This window comes from Ranitomeya variabilis, chromosome 1, assembly GCF_051348905.1.
Source record: "Ranitomeya variabilis isolate aRanVar5 chromosome 1, aRanVar5.hap1, whole genome shotgun sequence".
Taxonomy (NCBI): domain Eukaryota; kingdom Metazoa; phylum Chordata; class Amphibia; order Anura; family Dendrobatidae; genus Ranitomeya; species Ranitomeya variabilis.
In genome coordinates, this window is record NC_135232.1 from 30,089,807 (window position 1) to 30,113,874 (window position 24,068).

The 24,068-nt window shown below is 44.0% G+C and overlaps 1 long non-coding RNA gene across 1 annotated transcript in view; it reads right to left on the reverse strand.

Moving 5' to 3' along the window:
- Positions 1-602: 602 nt before the first annotated feature.
- The window catches only part of LOC143793667 (uncharacterized), a 154,842-nt gene continuing 131,376 nt past the window's right edge, over positions 603-24,068 (reverse strand). The window contains exon 3 of the long non-coding RNA XR_013220187.1: positions 603-696. This is a non-coding gene — a long non-coding RNA (uncharacterized LOC143793667). The remainder of the gene's footprint in view (positions 697-24,068) is intronic.

The window sequence follows — 24,068 nt, forward strand, 5'->3', positions numbered from 1 at the left end:
ATGACTCCATATAGCCCTTCAAATATTGTACTGTCCCCCACATAGCCCTCCAAATTGTACAGAGGCCTCCACATAGCTCTCCAAACAGTATAATGACTCCATATAGCCCTCCAAATATTATACTGTCCCCCACATAGCCCTTTAGATAGTACAATGGCCTCCATATAGCTCTTCAAACAGTATAATGACTCCATATAGCCCTTCAAATATTATACTGTCCCCCACATAGCCCTCCAAATTGCACAAAGGCCTCCACATAGTTCTCCAAACAGTATGTTGACTACATATAACCCTCCAAATAGTATAATGACAGAGGTGTCAGAGCTCAGGTGCACAAGGAGACTGATGGAGGAGGGAGCTGATTCCTGCCTCTTCCATCATTGTTTTCAACTATATCTGCATCCAGGTGCCATGGCGGGTGGTCTGCGACTATTCGCGATCCATGGAGGCACTATTTTTTGCTGCACTTTCCACTACAAAGGGTGCTGCTTTCTACTGCACTTTCTTTTGTTCTGCCTTTTCTCTACCTCATTAAGTCACTATGACCCAGAGCATTCCTTTAATACTTACTGGTAAGTTTAGACTCCGATTTTTCCCCTCGGCAACTCTTGTTTTCATTTTTTACAGGAACATTTAGATCTCAGCTTTGCCCGTTGTTTGCCCGAACAAACTCTTTCAAGGTCTTGAAGCACTGACCTGGAAAGAAAAAAAAAAAGGGAGTTAAAAATAAATGAAGAAATCATAAAAACTGAACACAGGTCGTGCTCCATGGGCTGAAAATAAATCCCGAAGGCGAGAGTGGAGTCTGGCGCAGTCACGTGGTGTGAAGAATAAAGACAAAACAGGCGTCATTTAGGCTTTTCTACAGTAAAACTGGGCTCAGAAAGTTATTATGGGTCATAATAAGAGCAATAATCCAGACCCGCTGCAGCCAGTTGTGATTCTTCTACCTTCATTTTTTTTTCCTTCTTTTAAGAACCGTAACTTTATTTTTTTCCTGTGAATCTACATAGCCACATGAGAGTTTTTAGCTTTGTGGACCGAGTTATAGTTTTTCATGTTACCATATAATATACTGAAATATGGGAAAAGTTCAGTGAAATTGGGACAAAATATACACTGCTCAAAAAAAGGAACACTAAAATCCCACATCCTAGATATCACTGAATGAAATATTCCAGTTGTAAATCTTTATTCATTACATAGTGGAATGCGTTGAGAACAATAAAACCTAAAAATGATCAATGTAAATCACAACTAATATCCCACGTAGGTCTGGAGCTGGAATGATGCTCAAAATCAAAGTGGAAAATGAAGTTACAGGCTGATCCAACTTCAGTGGAAATGCCTCAAGACAAGGAAATGATGCTCAGTAGTGTGTGTGGCCTCCACGTGCCTGTATGACCTCCCTACAACACCTAAGCATGCTCTTGATGAAGCGGCGGATCGTCTCCTGAGGGATCTCCTCCCAGACCTGGACTAAAGCATCTGCCAACTCCTGGACAGTCTGTGGTGCAACGTGACGTTGGTGGATGGTGAAAGACATGATTTCCCAGATGTGTTCAATCGGATTCAGGTCTGGGGAACGGGCGGGCCAGTCCATAGCTTCAATGCCTTCATCTTGCAGGAACTGCTGACACACTCCAGCCACATGATGTCTGGTATTGTCCTGCATTAGGAGGAACCCAGGGCCAACCGCACCAGTATATGGTCTCACAAGGGGTCTGAGGATTTCATCTCGGTACCTAATGGCAGTCAGGCTACCTCGGCGAGCACACGGAGGGCTGTCCGGCCCTCCAGAGAAATGCCACCCCACATCATTACTGACCCACTGCCAAACCGGTCATGCTGAAGGATGTTACAGGCAGCAGATCGCTCTCCATGGCATCTCCAGACTCTGTCACATGTGCTCAGTGTGAACCTGCTTTCATCTGTGAAGAGCACAGGGCGCCAGTGGCGAATTTTCCAATCCTGGTGTTCTGTGGCAAATGCCAAGGGTCTTGCACAGTGTTGGGCTGTGAGCACAACCCCCATCTGTGGACGTCGGGCACTCAGACCATCCTCATGGAGTCTGTTTCTAACCGTTTATGCAGACACATGCACATTTGTGGCCTGCTGGAGGTTATTTTGCAGGGCTCTGGAAGTGCTCCTTCTGTTCCTCCTTGCACAAAGGCTGAGGTAGCGGCCCTGCTGCTGGGTTGTTGCCCTCCTACGGCCCCCTCCATGTCTCCTAATGTACTGGCCTGTCTCCTGGTAGCTTCTCCAGCCTCTGGACACTATGCTGCCAGACACAGCAAACCTTCTTGCCATAGCTCGCATTGAAGTGCCATCCTGGATGAGCTGCACTACCTGAGCCACTTGTGTGGGTTGTAGAGTCCGTCTCATATTACCACGAGTGTGAAAGCACAACCAACATTCAAAAGTGACCAAAACATCAGCCAGAAAGCATTGGTACTGAGATGTGGTCTGTAGTCCCCACCTGCAGAACCACTCCTTTATTGAGGGTGTCTTGATAATTGCCAATATTTTCCATCTGTTGTCTATTCCATTTGCACAACAGCATTTGAAATTGATTGTCAATCAGTGTTGCTTCCTAAGTGGACAGTTTGATTTTACAGAAGTTTGATTTACTTGGAGTTATATTCTGTTGTTTTTAAGTGTTCCCTTTATTTTTTTGAGCAGTGTACAGTACAATTCTACATTGTGCATATACACAAACATTACCAGCACCACCAATAACCAAGTGTCAGTTTGTAAAAAATACCAAATAAGGGGTCCAGCAATATATAGAAGGCTGAACAGGGGTCACACAAAGCATAACACCTCTATTTGGTATTCTCAGTGATGTGCTGTGGGTGCATGAGTAAATCGTCCGAGACTCGCCAATGCAAGTCTATAGCTGCAAAAAAGAAACATGGACAGCACAAGGACCATCCATCCGTATAGCGTTTGGGTTAAATGCAGATATCTAACAAGAAACCACAAATTGCATCAGCCAAGGATGGCAAGTTCACACCAGGAAAAAAGACACCCGGGACCGCGGCTACTTAAACTGTACAAGACGGAATGCATCCTGGATAGATAAATGCCGCAGAATGTGCCAATATGATGACGAGAGCACAGAAGACGTGCAAATTTCAATTAGTATATATGGCTTTTTAAAATGGTAAATATTATGATCTACGCCTGTTTCGTGGTGAGAGGCTGGGTTCGGTTCTGAATGGGTTTGACTTTATTTATTTGTGGTTTGATAATCCCAATGCCAATCACGTACCCCAAATACCGAGCTTCCTCAAGGCCTATAGCACTTTTTTGGGGTTCGCCGTCAAGCCGGCAGCTCTGAGTGTGAATCCGCTACCACTTGCACCTGGGACCAGTGGGTATGCCAGTCATTATTATAGGTGATGAAATCAGATGCATACTTCTCATGCGGCTCTAACACTATATCCACCTGCCTCTGAAATGTGACCAGTTGCCCCAAAAGGCAAGACGACATAGTGATAGAGATCATCTGGGGTAACGAAGGCGGTCCGACTCTGCAAGAGACACCGGCCAGTAACGCTTGGTTAGATTGAGCATCATGAAGTACTGGGCCTGTCCTAGCCTCCTAATCAGCTCATCCGCTCGGGTTATTGGATAAAGGCTAAATTTTGACACCTCATTCAATCTCCAAAAATCATTACAGAACTTCAGCGATCCGTCTGGCTTTTGAGTCACTGCAATGGGACTTGCCCACACATAATTGGGGTCATCAATTAGTTCTAAATGGAGCATTTTCCTTACCTCTTCTGAGATGGCTTGCCTCCGGGCCTATGAGACACGGTACGGTTTCATTCGCACACTTACTTGAGGCTCGGTGACAATATCATGCCGGATCATAGATGTCTGACCGGGCAGTTCTTAGAATACGAACGTATTCCGCTGTACTAATTTCTGACCCTCACATCGCTGGTGTTTCGAGAGACTTTCGCTAATCCTAACCTCGTTCATGGCCTTTTTACGGGCCGGTGTGAGAGTGACCATAGGAGATATGACCAGAGTCACCTCTGTAACCATACATTCCTGGTCTTTCCATGCCTTTAATAGATTGAAATGGTAAATTTACTCTGGTTTCCTCTTCCCGGGCTGATATACCCTGTAGTTCACCTCCCCAACTTGTTCCCGGACTTCATATGGGCCTTGTCACCTGGCTAAGAACTTACTTTCTGCGGTGGGCACCAAAATCAAGACTCTATACCCTTGTGGCCTTTCTATTGTAACCTTAGCTCTGAGCTACCTGGGCATTCGGGCAAGGGTCTCACCTTTTCCCATAGTTCTGGGCATTCTCCTGGCTGAGGTCAAAGTACACCTTCTTAGCGTCTCCTGTTGTGAATTCCGTTCTCGGGCTCCCTCCTGTGGTCGTGAATGGTACTTTGTTGAGTTCTGTTCGTGGGCTCCCTCTGGTGGCTTTGAGTGATACTGCTGGTCTTTAGCTGGGCACTCAGCTGCCTCGTTTTCTGCTATGCTGGCTGCCTATTTAACTCCACCTAGATCTTTACTTGCTGCCAGCTGTCGTTGTATTCAGTATTGGTTCAGATCTCTCTGGGACTTCTCTTGTGACCTGTCTCCTCCAGGAGAAGCTAAGTTCATGCTAGTTCATTTTTGCTCATTGCTTTTGGAAAATGTTTTTCAGTATATGATAAGTTCAGTCCAGCTTGCTTATATGCTATTTTCTTGCTAGCTGGAAGCTCTGGGGTGCAGAGTTGCTCCCTCACATCGTGAGTCGGTGTGAGGGTCTTTTTGTATTCTCTGTGTGGATATTTTTGTAGTGTTTTATACTGACCGCACAGTTCCCTTGTTATCTTCTTCCTATTTAGTATTAGTGGGCATCCTTTGCTAAAACCTGTTTTCATTCCTATGTTTGTATTTTCCTCTTAACTCACCGTCATTATTTGTGGGGGGCTGCCTTTACTTTGGGGAAATTTCTCTGAGGCAAGTGAGGCTTTGTTTCTCTCTAGGGGTAGCTAGCTCTCAGGCTGTGAAGAGGCGTCTAGGGAGAGTTAGGTACGCTCCACGGCTGCCTATAGTGTGTGTGATAGGATCAGGGTTGCGGTCAGTAAAGTTCCCACATCCCCAGAGCTTGTCCTATGTTTCTGGTTTACTTATCAGGTCATTCCAAGTGTTCCTAACCACCAGGTCCATAACAGTACAGCTGGCCCAAGTGTTAATGCATCGCAAAAGAGGGATAAGAGAAGTTCTGAGCTCATTTTTTTTTCTCTGCAGTGTGTTTTGCCTCTCTCCTCCCCTTAATCTCTGGGTGGTTCAGGACTCAGCTGCAGATATGGATATTCAAAGTCTGTCCTCTAGTGTGGATCATCTCACTGCAAGGGTACAAAGCATTCAGGATTATGTAGTTCAGAATCCTATGTTAGAGCCTAGAATACCAATTCCTGATTTGTTTTCTGGAGATAGATCTAAGTTTTTGAATTTCAAAAATAATTGTAAATTGTTTCTTGCTCTGAAACCCCGCTCCTCTGGTGACCCTACTCAGCAAGTTAAGATTATTATTTCTTTGTTACGTGGTGACCCTCAAGATTGGGCATTTTCCCTGACGCCAGGAGATCCTGCATTGCTAAATGTGGATGCGTTTTTTTCTGGTGCTTGGATTGCTTTATGAGGAACCTAATTTAGTAGACCAGGCAGAAAAGATCTTGCTGGCTCTGTCTCAGGGTCAGGATGAAGCGGAGGTTTACTGCCAGAGGTTTAGGAAGTGGTCTGTGCTCACTCAATGGAATGAGTGTGCCCTGGCAGCGATTTTCAGAAGGGGTCTTTCTGAAGCCCTTAAGGATGTTATGGTGAGGTTCCCCATGCCTGCAGGTCTGAATGAATCAATGTCCTTGGCCATTCAGATTGATCGGCGTTTGCGGGAGCGCAAACCTGTGCACCATCTGGCGGTGTTCTCTGAGCAGAAGCCTGAGTCTATGCAATGTGGTAGGATTCTGACCAGAATTGAACGGCAAAATCACAGACGTCAGAATGGGTTGTGTTTTTACTGTGGTGACTCCACTCATGCTATCTCTGATTGTTCTAAGCGCACTAAGAGGTTCGCTAAGTCTGTCACCATTGGTACTGTACAGCCTAAATTTATTTTGTCTGTTACTTTGATTTGCTCTCTGTCATCCTACTCAGTTATGGCTTTTGTGGATTCAGGCACTGCCCTGAATTTGATGGATTTGGATTTTGCCAGGCGCTGTGGTTTTTTCTTGGAGCCGTTGCAGTTCCCTATTCCACTAAGGGGAAATGATGCTACGCCATTGGCCAAGAATAAGCCTCAGTACTGGACTCAAGTGACCTTGTGCATGACTCCTGCACATCAGGAGGATATTCGCTTTCTGGTGTTACATAATTTGCATGATCTTGTCGTCTTGGGGTTGCCATGGCTGCAGGTTCATAATCCAGTATTGGATTGGAAATCAATGTCTGTGTCTAGTTGGGGTTGTCAAGGGGTACATGGCGATGTTCCTTTGTCAATTGCTTCTTCTACTCCTTCTGAAGTCCCTGAATTTTTGTCGGATTACCAGGATGTATTTGATGAGCCCAAATCCGGTGCCCTACCTCCTCATAGGGATTGTGATTGTGCTATTAATTTGATTCCTGGTAGTAAGTTCCCTAAGGGTCGACTTTTCAATCTATCTGTGCCTGAACATGCATGCGGAGTTATATTAAGGAGTCCTTGGAGAAAGGGCATATTCGCCCGTCCTCGTCACCCTTGGGAGCAGGGTTCTTTTTTGTGGCCAAGAAGGATGGTTCTCTGAGACCCTGTATAGATTATCGCCTTCTTAATAAAATCACGGTCAAATTTCAGTACCCTCTGCCTCTGCTGTCCGATCTGTTTGCTCGGATTAAGGGGGCTAGTTGGTTCACCAAGATAGATCTTCGAGGAGCGTATAATCTTGTGCGTATAAAACAGGGCGATGAATGGAAAACAGCATTTAATACGCCCGAAGGTCATTTTGAGTACTTGGTGATGCCATTTGGGCTTTCTAATGCCCCTTCTGTGTTTCAGTCCTTTATGCGCGACATCTTTCGAGAGTATCTGGATAGATTCATGATTGTATACCTGGATGATATTCTGGTCTTTTCTGATGATTGGGAATCTCATGTGAAGCAGGTCAGGATGGTATTTCAGGTCTTGCGTGCTAATGCCTTGTTTGTGAAGGGCTCTAAATGTCTCTTCGGAGTCCAGAAGGTTTCCTTTTTGGGCTTTATTTTTTCCCCTTCTACTATCAAGATAGATCCAGTTAAAGTCCAGGCCATTTATGATTGGACTCAACCTACATCTGTGAAGAGTCTTCAGAAGTTCCTGGGCTTTGCTAATTTTTACCGTCGCTTCATCACTAATTTTTCTAGTGTGGTTAAGCCTTTGACTGATCTGACCAAAAAGGGTGCTGATGTGACGAATTGGTCTTCTGCGGCCGTTGAGGCCTTTCAGGAGCTGAAACGTCGGTTTTCTTCGGCTCCTGTCTTGCGTCAGCCGGACGTTTCTCTCCCTTTTCAGGTCAAGGTTGATGCCTCTGAGATTGGAGCAGGGGCTGTCTTGTCTCAGAGAAGCTCTGATGGCTCTGTGATGGAGCCATGTGCTTTCTTTTCTAGAAAGTTTTCGCCTGCCGAGTGTAATTATGATGTTGGTAATCGGGAGTTGTTGGCAATGAAGTGGGCATTTGAGGAGTGGCGTCGTTGGCTTGAGGGAGCCAAACATCATGTGGTGGTCTTGACGGATCACAAGAATTTGATTTATCTCGAGTCGGCCAAGCGGCTAAATCCTAGACAGGCTCGATGGTCACTGTTTTTCTCCCGTTTCGATTTCGTGGTTTCGTACCTTCCGGGCTCTAAGAATGTGAAGGCTGATGCCCTTTCTAGGAGTTGTGTGCCTGACTCTCCGGGAGTTCCTGAACCGGCTGGTATCCTCAGAGAAGGGGTGATTCTGTCTGCCATCTCCCCTGATTTGCGGCGGGTGCTGCAGGAGTTTCAGGTCGATAGACCTGACCGTTGTCCACCGGAGAGACTGTTTGTCCCTGATAGATGGACCAGTAGAGTTATTTCCGAGGTTCATTGTTCAGTGTTGGCGGGTCATCCTGGGATTTTTGGTACCAGAGATTTGGTGGCTAGGTCCTTTTGGTGGCCTTCCTTGTCGCGGGATGTGCGTTCTTTTGTGCAGTCCTGTGGGATTTGTGCTTGGGCCAAGCCTTGCTGTTCTCGTGCCAGTGGATTGCTTTTGCCTTTGCCTGTCCCAAAGAGGCCCTGGACGCATATTTCCATGGATTTTATTTCAGATCTTCCGGTCTCTCAGAGGATGTCTGTCATCTGGGTGGTGTGTGACCGTTTTTCTAAGATGGTCCATTTGGTGCCCTTACCTAAATTGCCTTCCTCCTCCCATCCACCTCTCGTGTCTCCATCCACCTCTCGTGTCTCCCCTTTTCCTCATAGTTTGTAAGCTTGCGAGCAGGGCCCTCATTCCTCCTGGTATCTATTTTGAACTGTGATTTCTGTTATGCTGTAATGTCTATTGTCTGTACAAGTCCCCTCTATAAGTTGTAAAGCGCTGCGGAATATGTTGGCGCTATATAAATAAAAATTATTATTATTATTATTCCTCCTCTGATTTAGTTCCGCTGTTTTTTCAGAATGTGGTTCGTTTGCATGGTATTCTGGAGAACATTGTGTCTGACAGAGGGTCCCAGTTTGTGTCCAGATTTTGGCGGTCCTTTTGTACTAAGATGGGCATTGATTTGTCTTTTTCTTCGGCTTTCCATCCTCAGACAAATGGCCAAACCGAACAAACTAATCAGACCTTGGAAACTTATCTGAGATGTTTTGTTTCTGCTGATCAGGATAATTAGGTGACTTTTTTGCCATTGGCTGAGTTCGCCCTCAATAATCGGGCTGGTTCGGCTACTTTGGTTTCGCCTTTTTTTTGTAATTCTGGTTTTCATCCTCGTTTTTCCTCAGGGCAGGTTGAGCCTTCTGACTGTCCTGGTGTGGATTCTGTGGTGGATAGGTTGCAGCAGATTTGGAACCACGTAGTGGACAATTTGACGCTGTCACAGGAGAAGGCTCAGTGCTTTGCTAACCGCCGTCGCTGTGTGGGTCCCGACTTCGTGTGGAGGATTTGGTTTGGTTGTCTTCTCGTTATGTTCCTATGAAGGTTTCCTCTCCTAAGTTTAAGCCTTGTTTCATCGGTCCTTATAAGATCTCTGAAATCCTCAATCCTGTGTCATTTCGTTTGGACCTCCCAGCATCTTTTGCCATCCATAATGTGTTCCATAGGTCATTGTTGCGGAGGTATGTGGTGCCTGTGGTTCCTTCTGTTGATCCTCCTGCTCCGGTGTTGGTCGAGGGAGAATTGGAGTATGTGGTGGAGAAGATCTTGGATTCTCGTATTTCGAGACGGAAGCTTCAGTACTTGGTTAAATGGAAGGGCTATGGTCAGGAGGATAATTCCTGGGTTGTTGCCTCTGATGTCCATGCTGCCAATTTGGTTTGTGCCTTTCATTTGGCTCGTCCTGATCGGCCTGGGGGCTCTGGTGAGGGTTCGGTGACCCCTCCTCAAGGGGGGGATACTGTTGTGAATTCCGTTCTCGGGTTCCCTCCTGTGGTCGTGAATTGTACTTTGTTGAGTTCTGTTCGTGGGCTCCCTCTGGTGGCTTTGAGTGATACTGCTAGTCTTTTGCTGGGCTCTCAGCTGCCTCGTTTTCTGCTATGCTGGCTGCCTATTTAACTCCACCTAGATCTTTACTTGCTGCCAGCTGTCGTTGTATTCAGTATTGGTTCAGATCTCTCTGGGACTTCTCTTGTGACCTGTCTCCTCCAGGAGAAGCTAAGTTCATGCTAGTTCATTTTTGCTCATTACTTTTGGAAAATGTTTTTCAGTATATGATAAGTTCAGTCCAGCTTGCTTATATGCTATTTTCTTGCTAGCTGGAAGCTCTGGGGTGCAGAGTTGCTCCCTCACATCGTGAGTCGGTGTGAGGGTCTTTTTGTATTCTCTGCGTGGATATTTTTGTAGTGTTTTATACTGACCGCACAGTTCCCTTGTTATCTTCTTCCTATTTAGTATTAGTGGGCCTCCTTTGCTAAAACCTGTTTTCATTCCTATGTTTGTATTTTCCTCTTAACTCACCATCATTATTTGTGGGGGGCTGCCTTTATTTTGGGGAAATTTCTCTGAGGCAAGTGAGGCTTTGTTTCTCTCTAGGGGTAGCTAGCTCTCAGGCTGTGAAGAGGCGTCTAGGGAGAGTTAGGTACGCTCCACGGCTGCCTATAGTGTGTGTGATAGGATCAGGGTTGCAGTCAGTAAAGTTCCCACATCCCCAGAGCTTGTCCTATGTTTCTGGTTTACTTATCAGGTCATTCCAAGTGTTCCTAACCACCAGGTCCATAACAGTCTCCCATCAGGAATGGGGCCAACACTTCAGTCCACTGAATTGGCAAGCTCTCCCTCTCTGCTGTTCATTCAAACACAGTGAGGAAAGCTTCCATGTTGTCCTCGAGACTCATCTCCCTCAGTGCTGACCTGATTTTGTCCTGGCGTATGTCTTCATTCACGCTGCCTGCATTCTCCACCATATGTAATGCAGCAGCGTTTCCTCCAGTGAATTTAGTGAGACAATGACCCAGGCAAGTTAAGTAAAATGTGCTTTATTGTTCAAATACTGCACACAAGAAATTGTGTGGATCCTGGATCGCAGCCAAGAATACGTAAATAAAGTTCAGTGCTGATGGCACTTGCACCCCCATAAGGTTCTCAGGTGCTATCATGTTTGCCCACGCAGCTGGGTCTGATCTGTGTTAGCTTCACACAGCCAGGCACACGTGCGCAGCGCTTTCAGCTCTGCTACATGTGAAATCCAAATGCAAAACTGACAACCAAACCTTAACTGCAGATTTAAATGAAACCCGTGGCAATGGGCCACTTGTGAGACCCGGACTGGAAGGAAAGATCTGTCCCACTACCATCCTAAAGATCTCTCCAAAAATAAAAGCCTAAGTCAGGTTTTCCTAATCTGACTTGGTCAAATAACCTGACCCAGTCCACAATTACTTTTATTTTGCATGGTATCCACAGCCGTGGCTGTAATCACAATGCGCTCCAGCGGTTCAGTATGCTTCCAACACATTCTGGGGGATACATAACGGCCTCACATATGATCCCCCTCATTGTCTCACAATGTTTATGTGCTAATCACAATAGATTGCTTCTTTTCAGCTACTGATGTGACCAAACGCTGGCAGAGCTGCCGAGACCAGTAGCGCGCAGACCTGGGTTTCGGGGATCACAAAAAAGACCGTAACTTTATATGGCCAGGCTTCATTTCCTGACCCCCGTTATAGATCTGCATCCATAATTCATGGATATGCCATGTATTTAATGTATTGTTTAATTGGGTAAAGAATGTATGTATTGACACTCATTTTTGCCCTTTCAGATCCCAATCTAACAGAAAGGAAATGGCCTCTGAAACTAAGTTGCTGGATCCTGTTGGGGACGTTCAAGAGAAGGCAGCAGCAGTACCACCAGCAGCACCGGAATAACCCAAGAAGAGGAGCAAGTCAGGATCAGTAGCACAACGCTTCCATTGGACACCTCACCTTAAGCTGCCCCAAATCCCCGATGAGCCAAATTACTAGCACTGGCAGTAGGCGCGAGGTCAATAAGATTAAGAGCTGGCTCAGGGATAGGAAACAAAGGGTGGTTATTAATGGAACACACTTGGACTGGGTCGCGGTTAGCAGTGGGGTACCACAGGGGTCAGTATTGGGCCCTCTTCTTTTTAACATATTTATTAATGATCTTGTAGGGGGCATACAGAGTGGAATTTCAATATTTGCAGATGACATTAAACTCTGCAGGGTAATCAATACAGAGGAGGACAATTTTATATTACAGGATGATTTATGTAAACTAGAAGCTTGGGCTGATAAATGGCAAATGAGCTTTAATGGGGATAAATGTAAGGTCATGCACTTGGGTAGAAGTAATACGATGTATAACTATGTGCTTAATTCTAAAACTCTGGGCAAAACCGTCAATGAAAAAGACCTGGGAGTATGGGTGGATGACAAACTCACATTTAGTGGCCAGTGTCAGGCAGCTGCTACAAAGGCAAATAAAATAATGGGATGCATTAAAAGAGGCATAGATGCTCATGAGGAGAACATAATTTTACCTCTATACAAGTCACTAGTGCGACCACACTTATAATACTGTGCACAGTTCTGGTCTCCGGTGTATAAGAAAGACATAGCTGAACTGGAGCGGGTGCAGAGAAGAGCAACCAAGGTTATTAGAGGACTGGGGGGTCTGCAATACCAAGATAGGTTATTACACTTGGGGCTGTTTAGTTTGGTAAATCGAAGGCTAAGGGGTGATCTTATTTTAATGTATAAATATATGAGGGGACAGTACAAAGACCTTTCTGATGATCTTTTTAATCATAGACCTGAGACAGGGACAAGGGGGCATCCTCTACGTCTGGAGGAAAGAAGGTTTAAGCATAATAACAGACGCGGGTTCTTTACTGTAAGAGCAGTGAGACTATGGAACTCTCTGCTGTATGATGTTGTAATGAGTGATTCATTACTTAAATTTAAGAGGGGCCTGGATACCTTTCTGGAAAAGTATAATGTTACAGGGTATATACACTAGATTCCTTGATAGGGCGTTGATCCAGGGAACTAGTCTGATTGCCGTATGTGGAGTCGGGAAGGAATTTTTTTCCCCATTGTGGAGCTTACTCTTTGCCACATGTTTTTTTTTGCCTTCCTCTGGATCAACATGTTAGGGCATGTTAGGTTAGGCTATGGGGTGAACTAGATGGACTTAAAGTCTTCCTTCAACCTTAATAACTATGTTACTATGTTAATAATGGTGCCCCCAGCTACCGTTCACGCACCGCACTGTGAATGATGATGGTGAAGACCATTGTAGCCACAGCCTGACCAGTTATTTGTGGGACCAGTTATTTGTCTGACCCATCAGACTGCGGGCAAGGGCAGCAATCTAAATTCCTGTGGAGCATCCACCCTACCAATGACCCCCATGTGGTGTATGAGTTCCTGGGAAGATGGCAGATGTTTCCCATGAACCACCTTCCATGTCGATACCTCAAGACCAACAGCAATGTAACTGTGAATCCAGATCTGTGGGAAGATAAAATGCTTACGAGATATGCAGCTTAGTGGCTAGCACTGTATCTTGGCAACACTGTGTTCAAATCCCAGCAAGGACAACATCTGTAAGGAGTTTGTATGTTCTCCCCATCTTTACGTGGGTTTCTTCTGGATTTTTAAAAAGCGCTGTTGAGTGAATGGTGCCAGATAGGTGAGTAAAATAAAATAGAAAGTAACAGCATGAAGGATATTATAGAACAGTACTAAGCGATGTAGCTGTGAGTTCAGCACTAGTGGCAAGAAAAACACTTACTAGTAAGCAGAACGATCTGTGCGTTTCTCTCTGCTCCTCTCTTTTCTATAGGATTTTTATAGGCAACTGTAATCGGATTCCTCAGTGAGTTAACAGATCTTTTGATCAGAAGGTTGGATTTTAGAAGTTTTTTTAGAGAGAAAGATGGCTTAATGAAGCGGCTCATAAGTGGAGAAAGAAGCAGATTTCTCTTATAAAATATATTACAAAGTTTCTTATAATTAGTTGTATTATTGATTTAGGCAAAGTTTGTCTAACAACAGAACAACAAAAGATCACAAAATAACAGAAATCAAGATTCAGGTCAATTTCCTATTCTATGGTGCCCCGTTAACCTCTGTCAACAAAATTGTGATTTTACAAGGACTGCACCCCAAAAAATCCAAACCGCATAAGTATAGGACTAGAAGTTGCTCCCAACTCTCTAGTCATGGCACGCAGTACGAGGGACTGATGAAAGTTGTAGTTTCGCATGGCACAGAATCTCCTGAGTCAGCACATTATCTATACGGGGAACGTCATCTCATGAGCTGGATGAAAATGAACCAGTGAACAAGAAATAATGATGATGCGTCCAGTATAAAGGAAGATTAGATGTATTGTCCATGTCAGACCATGGCTGGCACCAGGTCAGGAGAGGTGACGACCCAAAGCATTGGAGGAAAAACTGAGCAGATTATGATTTAGGCTCACTATCTTCTTGAAAAGTTGGGAAATAATAACTCGTACAGACGCCTCTTAATTCCTTCCATTGGAGTGCAGAGGTTTCACCCAACTTTCCTGGACTCCTGTATGATACATGTGACTTGCTATGTAGTAACTAGAGATGATGGACTATCATAGCCTGTATAAAAGCTGAGGCAGAGAATGCAGCAGCTATTGTTGGAGTGAATCTGGATAGGGAGAGGAAGTTTCAACTCAACCTTAATTATAGGAATAAAAAATGCTAAATATACTGAATAAACGTGGCGTATAGTGTGTGACAGCACAGTAATGTAGAACGGTTACCGTCCATTTACCCACAGCCTTTTATGTTGTTGGAGACCTCAGTGTTACAAGTGTGTTTTTAGGGCAATTAGAGGCTTTAACGTACTGATGATACCCTGCAAATCCATTTGCTGTGAATCAAAACATTTTTTATAAAATCTGACAAAATTGGCCAATTAAAATTTTAAAAGATTTGCACATTTCTTGCAGTAACACATCCTGTGCTCTAATTTTTTTTTTAATTTCTAGTCACATTTGCCTGACAGGAATGTGGACAAAGATGTCTGCAGGATGCGTTTTTTTTCCCATAGACTTTTATTAGCGACGCAGTGCCACACGTCTCAACCGTCGTGCGACGGCTGCGCCGTGTTTTGGCGCACCGCCGCCACAAGAAAAGTTACATGTAACTTTTTTTGTGCATCGGGACCGCCATTTTCGACCGCGCATGCGCGGCCAAAACTCCACCCCCTCTTCCCCGGACCTTACAATGAAGCAGCAGAAGCGTCTTAAGACAGCTTCCGCTGCCAACGTCGGGCGTTTTCTTCACAGTATGCGTCGGTATGTCGGGCCGACGCAGCACGACGGCCCCATACCGACGCTAGTGTGAAAGCAGCCTAAGACCACAGGACCAAACACTGATCTTTACAAGAGCCTGTGCTACGGCTCCCCCACAGGAGAAATGAAGCATTGCATATATACTCTGAGTATACTCTGAGGGGGGCTGCAGTATACTCTGAGAGTGGCCGCAGTATACTCTGAGGGGTGCTGCAGTATACTCTGAGAGTGGGCTGCAGTATACTTTGAGAGAGGGGCTTGCAGTATACTCTGAGGGGGGCTTCAGTATACTCTGAGGGGGGCTGCAGTATACTCTGAGGGGGGCTGCAGTATACTTTGAAGACGACTGCAGTATACACTGAGAGGGGCTTGCAGTATACACTGAGAGGGGCTTGCAGTATACTCTGAGAGGGGGCTGCAGTATACTCTGAGGGCGACTGTAGTATACTCTGAGAGAGGGCTGCAGTATACTCTGAGAGGGGGTTGCAGTATAGTCTGAGGGAACTGCATTATACTGTGTGGATGTGGGGTGCAGTATACTCTGATGGGTGCTGAAGTATACTCTGAGGGCGACTGTAGTATACTCTGAGAGGGGGTTGCAGTATACTCTGAGGGGGGCTTCAGTATACTCTGAGGGGGGCTGCAGTATACTCTGAAGGGTGCTGTAGTATACTCTGAGAGGGGGTTGCAGTATACTCTGAGGGGACTGCATTATACTGTGTGGATGAGGGGCTGCAGTATACTCTGATGGGTGCTGAAGTATACTCTGAGGGCGACTGTAGTATACTCTGAGAGGGGGTTGCAGTATACTCTGAGGGCGACTGTAGTATAAAAGTATAATCTGAGGGCGACTGTAGTATAATCTGAGGGTGGCTTCAGTATTCTCTGAGGGGGCTTCAGTATACTCTGAGGGGGCTTTAGTATACTCTGAGGGGGGCTGTAGTATACTCTGAGGGGGGCTGCATTATACTGTGTGGATGTGGGTCTGCAGTATACTCTGAGGGTGGGCTTCAGTATACTCTGAGGGAGGGCTGCAGTATACATGGGGAGTGAATTATACTGTATCGAGGACTATCTGTCCCCATCATTCTTCCTCAGCCGGTGTAAAGAAACTCGGGAACAGGCGTCTAACAACTTCAATGCCGTCGATCGCGCTTGTTTAACGGCCTGAACTCTGCACCTGTAAATACAGCAGAAATGTTTGTGTGATGTGGAATATGAGAGCATTTGGGGCCCCACTTTAAACTTTTGCCCAGGGCCCCACTTTCTCTAAAGTGGTGACTAGTCAGTAGAGGACAGGTGGAGATGCGGTCACACAAGTGTCTCTTCTGACAGTTAATGTCTGTAAAGCTCTGTGGAATATGATGGCGCTATTTACATGGAATTAATGGTGCTTTACAAATAAATGTTTGTGTGCAGGACTGGTAATAGATACGATCCAGCTAATTTACGGAGGTTTACAGGGCAATGCTACATGGGAAAAAATATGCAAATCATCTCTAATCAGTTTGCAGGCTCCATATTTCCCATAGCCTTCAGTGAAGAGGGCGACACTCATGCACATGCACCTACTGTATAGGGTTAGGTGGGACTTTATGGTGGTCTCCAGAATCTGGACCTGTAGGAGTCCTTTTACCAAAGTAAACGTCCTCTTATTTTTAGATGCCTTGGATGTAATAATTAATGGAGCCTATTATAGTCAGGGAGTGTTTCCCCTGGGTCTCAGCCGTGTTTAGTCTAATGATTGTCCTTTTAATAACATAGAACCAGTTGGGTGACTTCTGACACGGAGCGTGACCGCGTTCCTCATAGAAGAGTTATATCCCAGCCCATTACATGGAGTTATCTCAGGTCAGTGGCTGCTCATGATGCGTAATGTGCCCCCTCCACCTCCCACTGCTATGTACACAACGAGGGCGCACTTATGTTCCCAAATCATCCTACAAGTTGAAATAAGCTCTGTCAAAATCAAACCTTTAAAAAAAAAGATTACAAAAGCAACATAGATGCATATATTTACATAAATGATGGAATGGGCATATAAAAAACGAAGCTCAAAGCCTTCTCAACGTGGGACATGCTGGTGCGGGAGTAGGAGCGGGCTCAGGACCTGAACCTGCTCCATAACCAACTACTATGTAAGGTTATGTACAAAAAGTTCAATTTTTCAGGATTTTTTTTAGCACAAACTCTCCAAAATGATTCTCAAAAACTGCTTCAAACACTCCTGGAAAACACTTTCATTTAATATCTATAGGAAATACACTTTGTTACCCCTAACAAAAGTTTCATGAGCTTATTTTTAGGTTTTGAAAAACAAATGGTGGAAAAAAAGAAAGTGCATGTCGCTGTTTTTAAACAGGTCATGAAGAAAACCTCTCCAAACGAGACACTGCCCAATCGAAAGACTGCAACAAAAATATGATTCGGGAACAAAACTAAACTTTTCAAAAACTCTTCTAAACTGCCCCAGAAAATGAAAAACTCCCAAAACTCTCCACAAAAGGAGCGTTTCCAAAAAGTGCTGCTGGAAAAAGTGGGATTTTTAAAAGCCTCAAAAATTTCCATGTGCACAAATTCTTAGGGATATGTTCACACTGAGTGCCTTAAAAGGGGTTTTTGGAGCAAAAATATATGAGGAATTCAAAATCCATGAGTTTTGAAAGGAGAATTGTCTGTGCCAAAAACTCCTGACATTTTTTTTCATTATGAACACACTCTAAATTTTAGGGCTCATACCCATATGTGAGGAAAAAAACTGGTCCAATTTCCGGACCGAAAAAACGGATGAGTGCTATGCGAGTGTCATTCGAGTGTCATGCGAGTACAATGCGATTTTCACACCTAGCATCCGATTTACATCCAATTGCAATGCGATTTTAACATGCGTTTACATATAGCAGTTCTCTATGTCATTTACACATCGTTTTAAAACAAAATATTCTTAAAAACATAGATAGATAGATAGATAGATAGATAGATAGATAGATAGATAGATAGATAGATAGATAGATAGATAGATAAGCCGGCAATTCCTGTGCGCTTACTGTAAAATCACACTGACAGGTTATAATAGAATAGATAGAATAGATATATACACATTGAATACATATACTGTATATATCCATATTAGTAACACACACATGTATATATATATATATATATATATATATATATTTATATTACATAGATAGAAGATAAGTCGGTAATTCATTTGCCGGGTTCTGTAAAATCACTGCAGGAGCCGACAGGATAGAAGAGATGGATTACATACAGTAAATACATATAGAATAGTTAGATATATAGATGTCAGTGACCAATACAATTAGTATTAGTGTGTGCAATTTAGGGGACATGTATACAATTAATAAACAATTATTTTACAAAAAAAATTGTGTGGGCTCCCATGCAATTTTCAAAACCAGCAGAGAAAAAGCCAACGACTGGAGGCAGATGTTTATAGCCTGGGAAGGGGGTAATACCTAAGGAGCTCTCCAGGCTATTAATACCAGCTCACAGCTGTATATTTAGCCTTTACTGGCTATTAAAATGGGAGACCCCCTCCAAAAAAATGATGTGGGGTTCCCCCATAATTAATAACCAGCAAAGCTTGGCAGACAGCTGTGGGCTGATATTAATAGCCTAGGAAGGGACCACGGATATTGCCCCCCCCGGCTAAAAACATCAATACTCAGCCGCCCCAGGAAAGGCGCATCTGTAAGATGAGCCAATTCTGGCACTTAAGGCCCCGTCTCACATAGCGAGATCGCTAGCGAGATCGCTGCTGAGTCACAAGTTTTGTGACGCAACAGCGACCTCCATAGCGATCTCGCTATGTGTGACACGTACCAGCGATCAGGCCCCTGCTGCGAGATCGCTGGTCGTGTCGGAATGGCCTGGACCTTTTTTTGGTCGTTGAGGCCCCGCTGACATCGCTGAATCGGTGTGTGTGACACCGATCCAGCGATGTCTTCACTGGTAACCAGGGTAAACATCGGGTTACTAAGCGCAGGGCCGCGCTTAGTAACCCGATGTTTACCCTGGTTACCAGCGTAAATGTTAAAAAAAACAAACAGTACATACTCGCCTTTCGGTGTCCGTCAGGTCCCTTGCCGTCTGCTTCCTGCTCTCACTGACTGCCGCCGTACAGTGAGAAGTGAGAGCACAGCGGTGACGTCACCGCTGTGCTCTGCTCTCACTGTACGGCCGGATCTCAGTCAGAGCAGGAAGCAGACGGCAAGGGACCTGGACACCGAAAGGCGAGTATGTACTGTTTGTTTTTTTTGGTAACCAGGGTAAACATCGGGTTACTAAGCGCGGCCCTGCGCTTAGTAACCCGATGTTTACCCTGGTTACCCGGGTGCTGCAGGGGGACTTCGGCATCGTTGAAGACAGTTTCAACGATGCCGAAGTCGTTCCCCTGATCGTTGGTCGCTGGAGAGAGCTGTCTGTGTGACAGCTCCCCAGCGACCACACAGCGACTTACCAACGATCACGGCCAGGTCGTATCGCTGGTCGTGATCGTTGGTAAATCGCTTAGTGAGACGGGGCCTTTAGCCTCGCTCTTCCCATTTGCCCTGTAGCATTGACAAGTGGGGTAATAGTTGTGGGGTTGATGTCACCTTTGTATTGTCTGGTGACATCAAGCCGGCTTAGTACTGGAGAAGTGTCTATATTGATATACCAGAAAAAAGAATAGCAATATAAAACCGCAGTTCGCCACAAAAAAAACAACTCTAGCACGGCTCCATCGAAAGAAGAATAACAAAAAAGTTACGGGTCTCAGAAAAGAGCAACAAAGTTCTGAATTTGTTTAATCACTAAAAAATCCTTATAAGTTTGGTATCGCTGTAATCATACTGACCTAAAGAAGTATAACACCGGGTCATTTTTACAGCACAATGAACAATTTAATAATAAAACACAAACATAAAAAGGTAAAATTATTGGGGGTTTCATCATTTTTCCACTCTGGGATTTTTTTTTTCAGCACATTATATGGCAAACTGTATGATGTCATTAAAAAAAAATACACTCGGAAACAAAAAGCCCTTGAATGGCTGTAAGAAATATGAAAAAAGTTTTGGGTCTTGGAAGAAGAGAAAGAAAAAATAAAAAAAATTTAGTAGATTGTGGAGCACAATTTAAATTATATAACAAGTCCCCACACCTAAAGTTCTGGAGGAGTGAGGCAAGACACAAAAGGTGTTTTTATAGGTGGCTATTTGGCTCTCTAGGGGGCTATGTGCTTATTTTATACTGTCCATTTCCCTTGGCAGGCTCCCAGCTCAGGAAGTGATGGCACATTGCTGGTATATATCAATAGTGCCCAGTGTGAACATGGCCGTATACATGACGTAGCTCTGGTAAATGTCTTGTATGGCCAATACGTGATGTATAATGATTTCTGGGAATCGTAGTCTTCTACAAATGAGCTGAAGGCTGAGGGCAATTTCACACTTTTTACAGGGCAGGACTTTATTATTCGCCTCAGGGCAGAGTGACCGGGACTTTGATTTCCTTGACGATATCACTGATGTGACCTGGACTCTGTTAATTAGTAGCTCGTATAACGCTGCACAAAGAACATTGGGTCTGATATTTATCATGAACCATTAATTAAAAAAAAAAAAGAAATGAGCAAATAAAGGTTATGCAAATCGAGTCATTTAAGATTTTTAGGAATTTGCTGAACCCGGTAAATTTGAGCAATGGCCACTGGCAATTTTACGCATGCAGATATCTGCATCATCCAGAAAAGGCTCACAAACTTGGGTGCAGCCGTGTGAGCTTGGCCATAATGCCCTGCGCCCATCACATCGTATAGTATAGCACAGCCACTTAAGATGGACTATTGTAGCCTGTATAAAAGCTGAGGCAGGGAATGCAGCACCTTTTTTGGGGGGGTGAATATGGAAACTGAGTTAACGTCATATCTTAGCCATGGAGATAGGAAGAGAAAGCCATACAATACTGAATAAACATTGCATGTAATGTATGACAGCACAGCAGTCAAGAATGGTTACCATTAGAGAAGGGCGAATCCGAACAGTAAAGTTTAGTGTCTGTACCAAACACCTACTGTACTGCTATTAGCGGCAGCAGGCATTAGTCCCATCAACCAACATCAATTGGTCAATTGTGATCAACTTTATACCTCCGATCACAGCTGTGGGTACCCTCTGTTTTACCAATAGCCATATACTATATATTGTGGTAATTTTTACATTATTAAAGGGGCTGTCTACTACTCGGACAACCCGTTCTTTATCCTTTTGTTTGCCTCCACTAAAATAACAACACTTATAGTCACTGCTGTAGAGAAAAATTAAAATCTGCAACAACATCTCCAGAGAGTGAACATATCACCCTCACATTGAACATATGTAATTAATTATACCTAAGGAAATGAGAAACTAATTATTACTAGGGAAGTGAGAGAGTTAAAACTTCAACCTCCATTGAAGCAGGACCTCCTGCAGCGAACTGGTAATTACAACAGAAAATCTGCTCTGAGAACCAGACAACAAGGCTTGGATTAGTATATTCAGAGATGGGGAAGTACACTTCTGAGGCAAGAGCTTCCTCTGTTCAAAGGACGGGTCTCAGACTTTTTGAAGCCAGTGGTCAGTAATGAATATTGGAGTTTGCATCAATCTGATATTTTTTAGACATTGTAACGAAGGGACGAACATAACACATTCAGTTACATCACTCTAAGGCCATTCTAAAGCCTCCATCTTAATACTGGTCAGATGGATGATGCTATTGTGATAGGAAACAGGAGAAAGATATCTCCCACCTGGGACCTCCAGGGTTGAAGATATCCTGAAAGCTGAATAATCTTTGAAAGGCCTAACACATCCCACAACCAACCCCCATACAAGCTCGCTAAAAGGAGGTATTGAGGGTGTAACCTTGATCTAATAAAAATCACAGTTTGAGTTTCTGTCATTGTTCATTTTCTGTATTACATAGTTAGCTGTGAGGGTGTTTCCCTCCATAAAGGTAAAAGCCCTTCCTGTAACATCATGTTTAGTACTTCTATTTTGTTATCCCTTTTATTTTATGTAATTGTATTTATTGTATTGTTTTGTTCCTATTTTGTATCATCTTTGTATATTTTGCCTACCTTTCCGATTAAATACATAAAATTGAATAGCTCTGTTCCTTTTGCTCTGTAAACCGCTCCCCTGAAGCCATACGCTACCTGTAACTGGTGTCCAATCAGCCTGTCTAAATGATTGGTGGTGGCAGCTAGTAGTTCCTTTTGTTATTGTGGAGTTGGCATTGATCAAACCGGGGTTTATATATATATATATATTTCATGTGTTGGAATTGGAGGTATGTATACCATACCCTCACTGTGAGTTCCCAAATAACTGGTCCATTGTGTAATAGTCCTAATAATTGTAGGCAAAGTAGTTGCGTCCCCTGACATAACTGGTGGCAGCGGTGGGATCTCTCCAGTGTCATCCTTGACATTCACCTCTGGTGCCGGCGCCTTTCCAATGGTGCCAGTGCTATCTTTCTATCATTGTTACGTTGGTCCTAGACCCAAAAATTAAACCAGACCATAAAGTGAGTTCAGACTCCAGGCAAGACCCTAGAATAATTCAGCATATAGATGAGACTTTAGAATTAATTTAGACCTTAGACCGGTTGCCCCAATTAATCTAGAACCAAGACCAGATTTCAGACCAGACCCACAAAATGATTCAGTCTGTTTCAGACAAAGCTCTGACTGGGCAGATTTTAGGACCCCAAAGCCGGCGATGCCTGAGAGTGAAGAAGACCCAGGAAACAGATGAAATCCAGTAGATGACGACTAGTCTTGGCCCCTTCCGTCCTATATGGCTTCTATAATGCTAATTACACACATAGGGGCACAGTTACAGATTGTATATTAGGTCCAGGGAGCTTCATGTCCTGGAGGAGATTAGTACTATCTAGATCCAGAGCTGCAGATGCACAACTGTTTTCACTTCTTCTTCTTCTTTGTGAATGACGGCAAGTGAAAGACGTTTTAATATTTAATCAGCGTCTTCCTTGCTTGTCTTGACAGCTTAAGGACAACATCATTAATGATTACTGCCTCTGTAAGTCAGACTAGGGTATTGACATAAAAATAACACACACGTACTGGTTTCTTCTGGCCTTACAGATGTAGCTGACCTTATTTTATGACTTTTAGGGACTCGACAAGATAGCTTGCAAAAATATAGCCCTTAGTAAAACATATAAATGATAAAATCGAATTCGCCTGCAGTGGCCACTAGAGGGAGCTCACTGTATACTTTATTATTATTCCGTTTAATGTATGCTGGGAGCTCCCTCTAGTGGTGGCTGCAGGCAACCAGGATTTTATGATTTACCCACATGAAATATCTACTAGAGCTATAGGGACTCTATGTTCCTCTATACAACACACTTATACAACATAATTATGAGAAAATTCCTTCCTCTATCTCAGCTATTTTAATTTGATATAGAAGGCAGAGGTGAATGTAGCTTTACCTGCACCCAAGGCAAAAATTCATTTTCACAGCAACTCCTATACATAACGTAAGTGGTTTTAGTAGCAGTCATGTAACCACTCGTATGACATTTGCACACTTACAGTCACGCACCTGATTAACCCCTTCATGACCGTGGGATTTTTCATTTTTCCGTGTTCGTTTTTCGCTCCCCTCCTTCCCAGAGCCATAACTTTTTTACTTTTCCGTCAATTTGACCATGTGAGGGCTTATTTTTTGCAGGACAAGTTGTACTTTTGAACGACATCATTGGTTTTACCATGTCGTGTACTAGAAAACGGGAAAAAAATTCCAAGTGCAGTGAAGTTGCAAAAAAAGTGCAATCCCACACTTGTTTTTTGCTTGCCTATTTTGCTAGGTTCACTAAATGCCAAAACTGACCTGCCATTATGATTCTCCAGGTCAGTACGAGTTCATAGACACCTAACATGTCTAGGTTATGTTTTACCTAAGTGGTGAAAAAAAATTCCAAACTTTGCAAAAAAAAATAAAAAATTGCGCCATTTTCCGATACTCGTAGCGTCTCC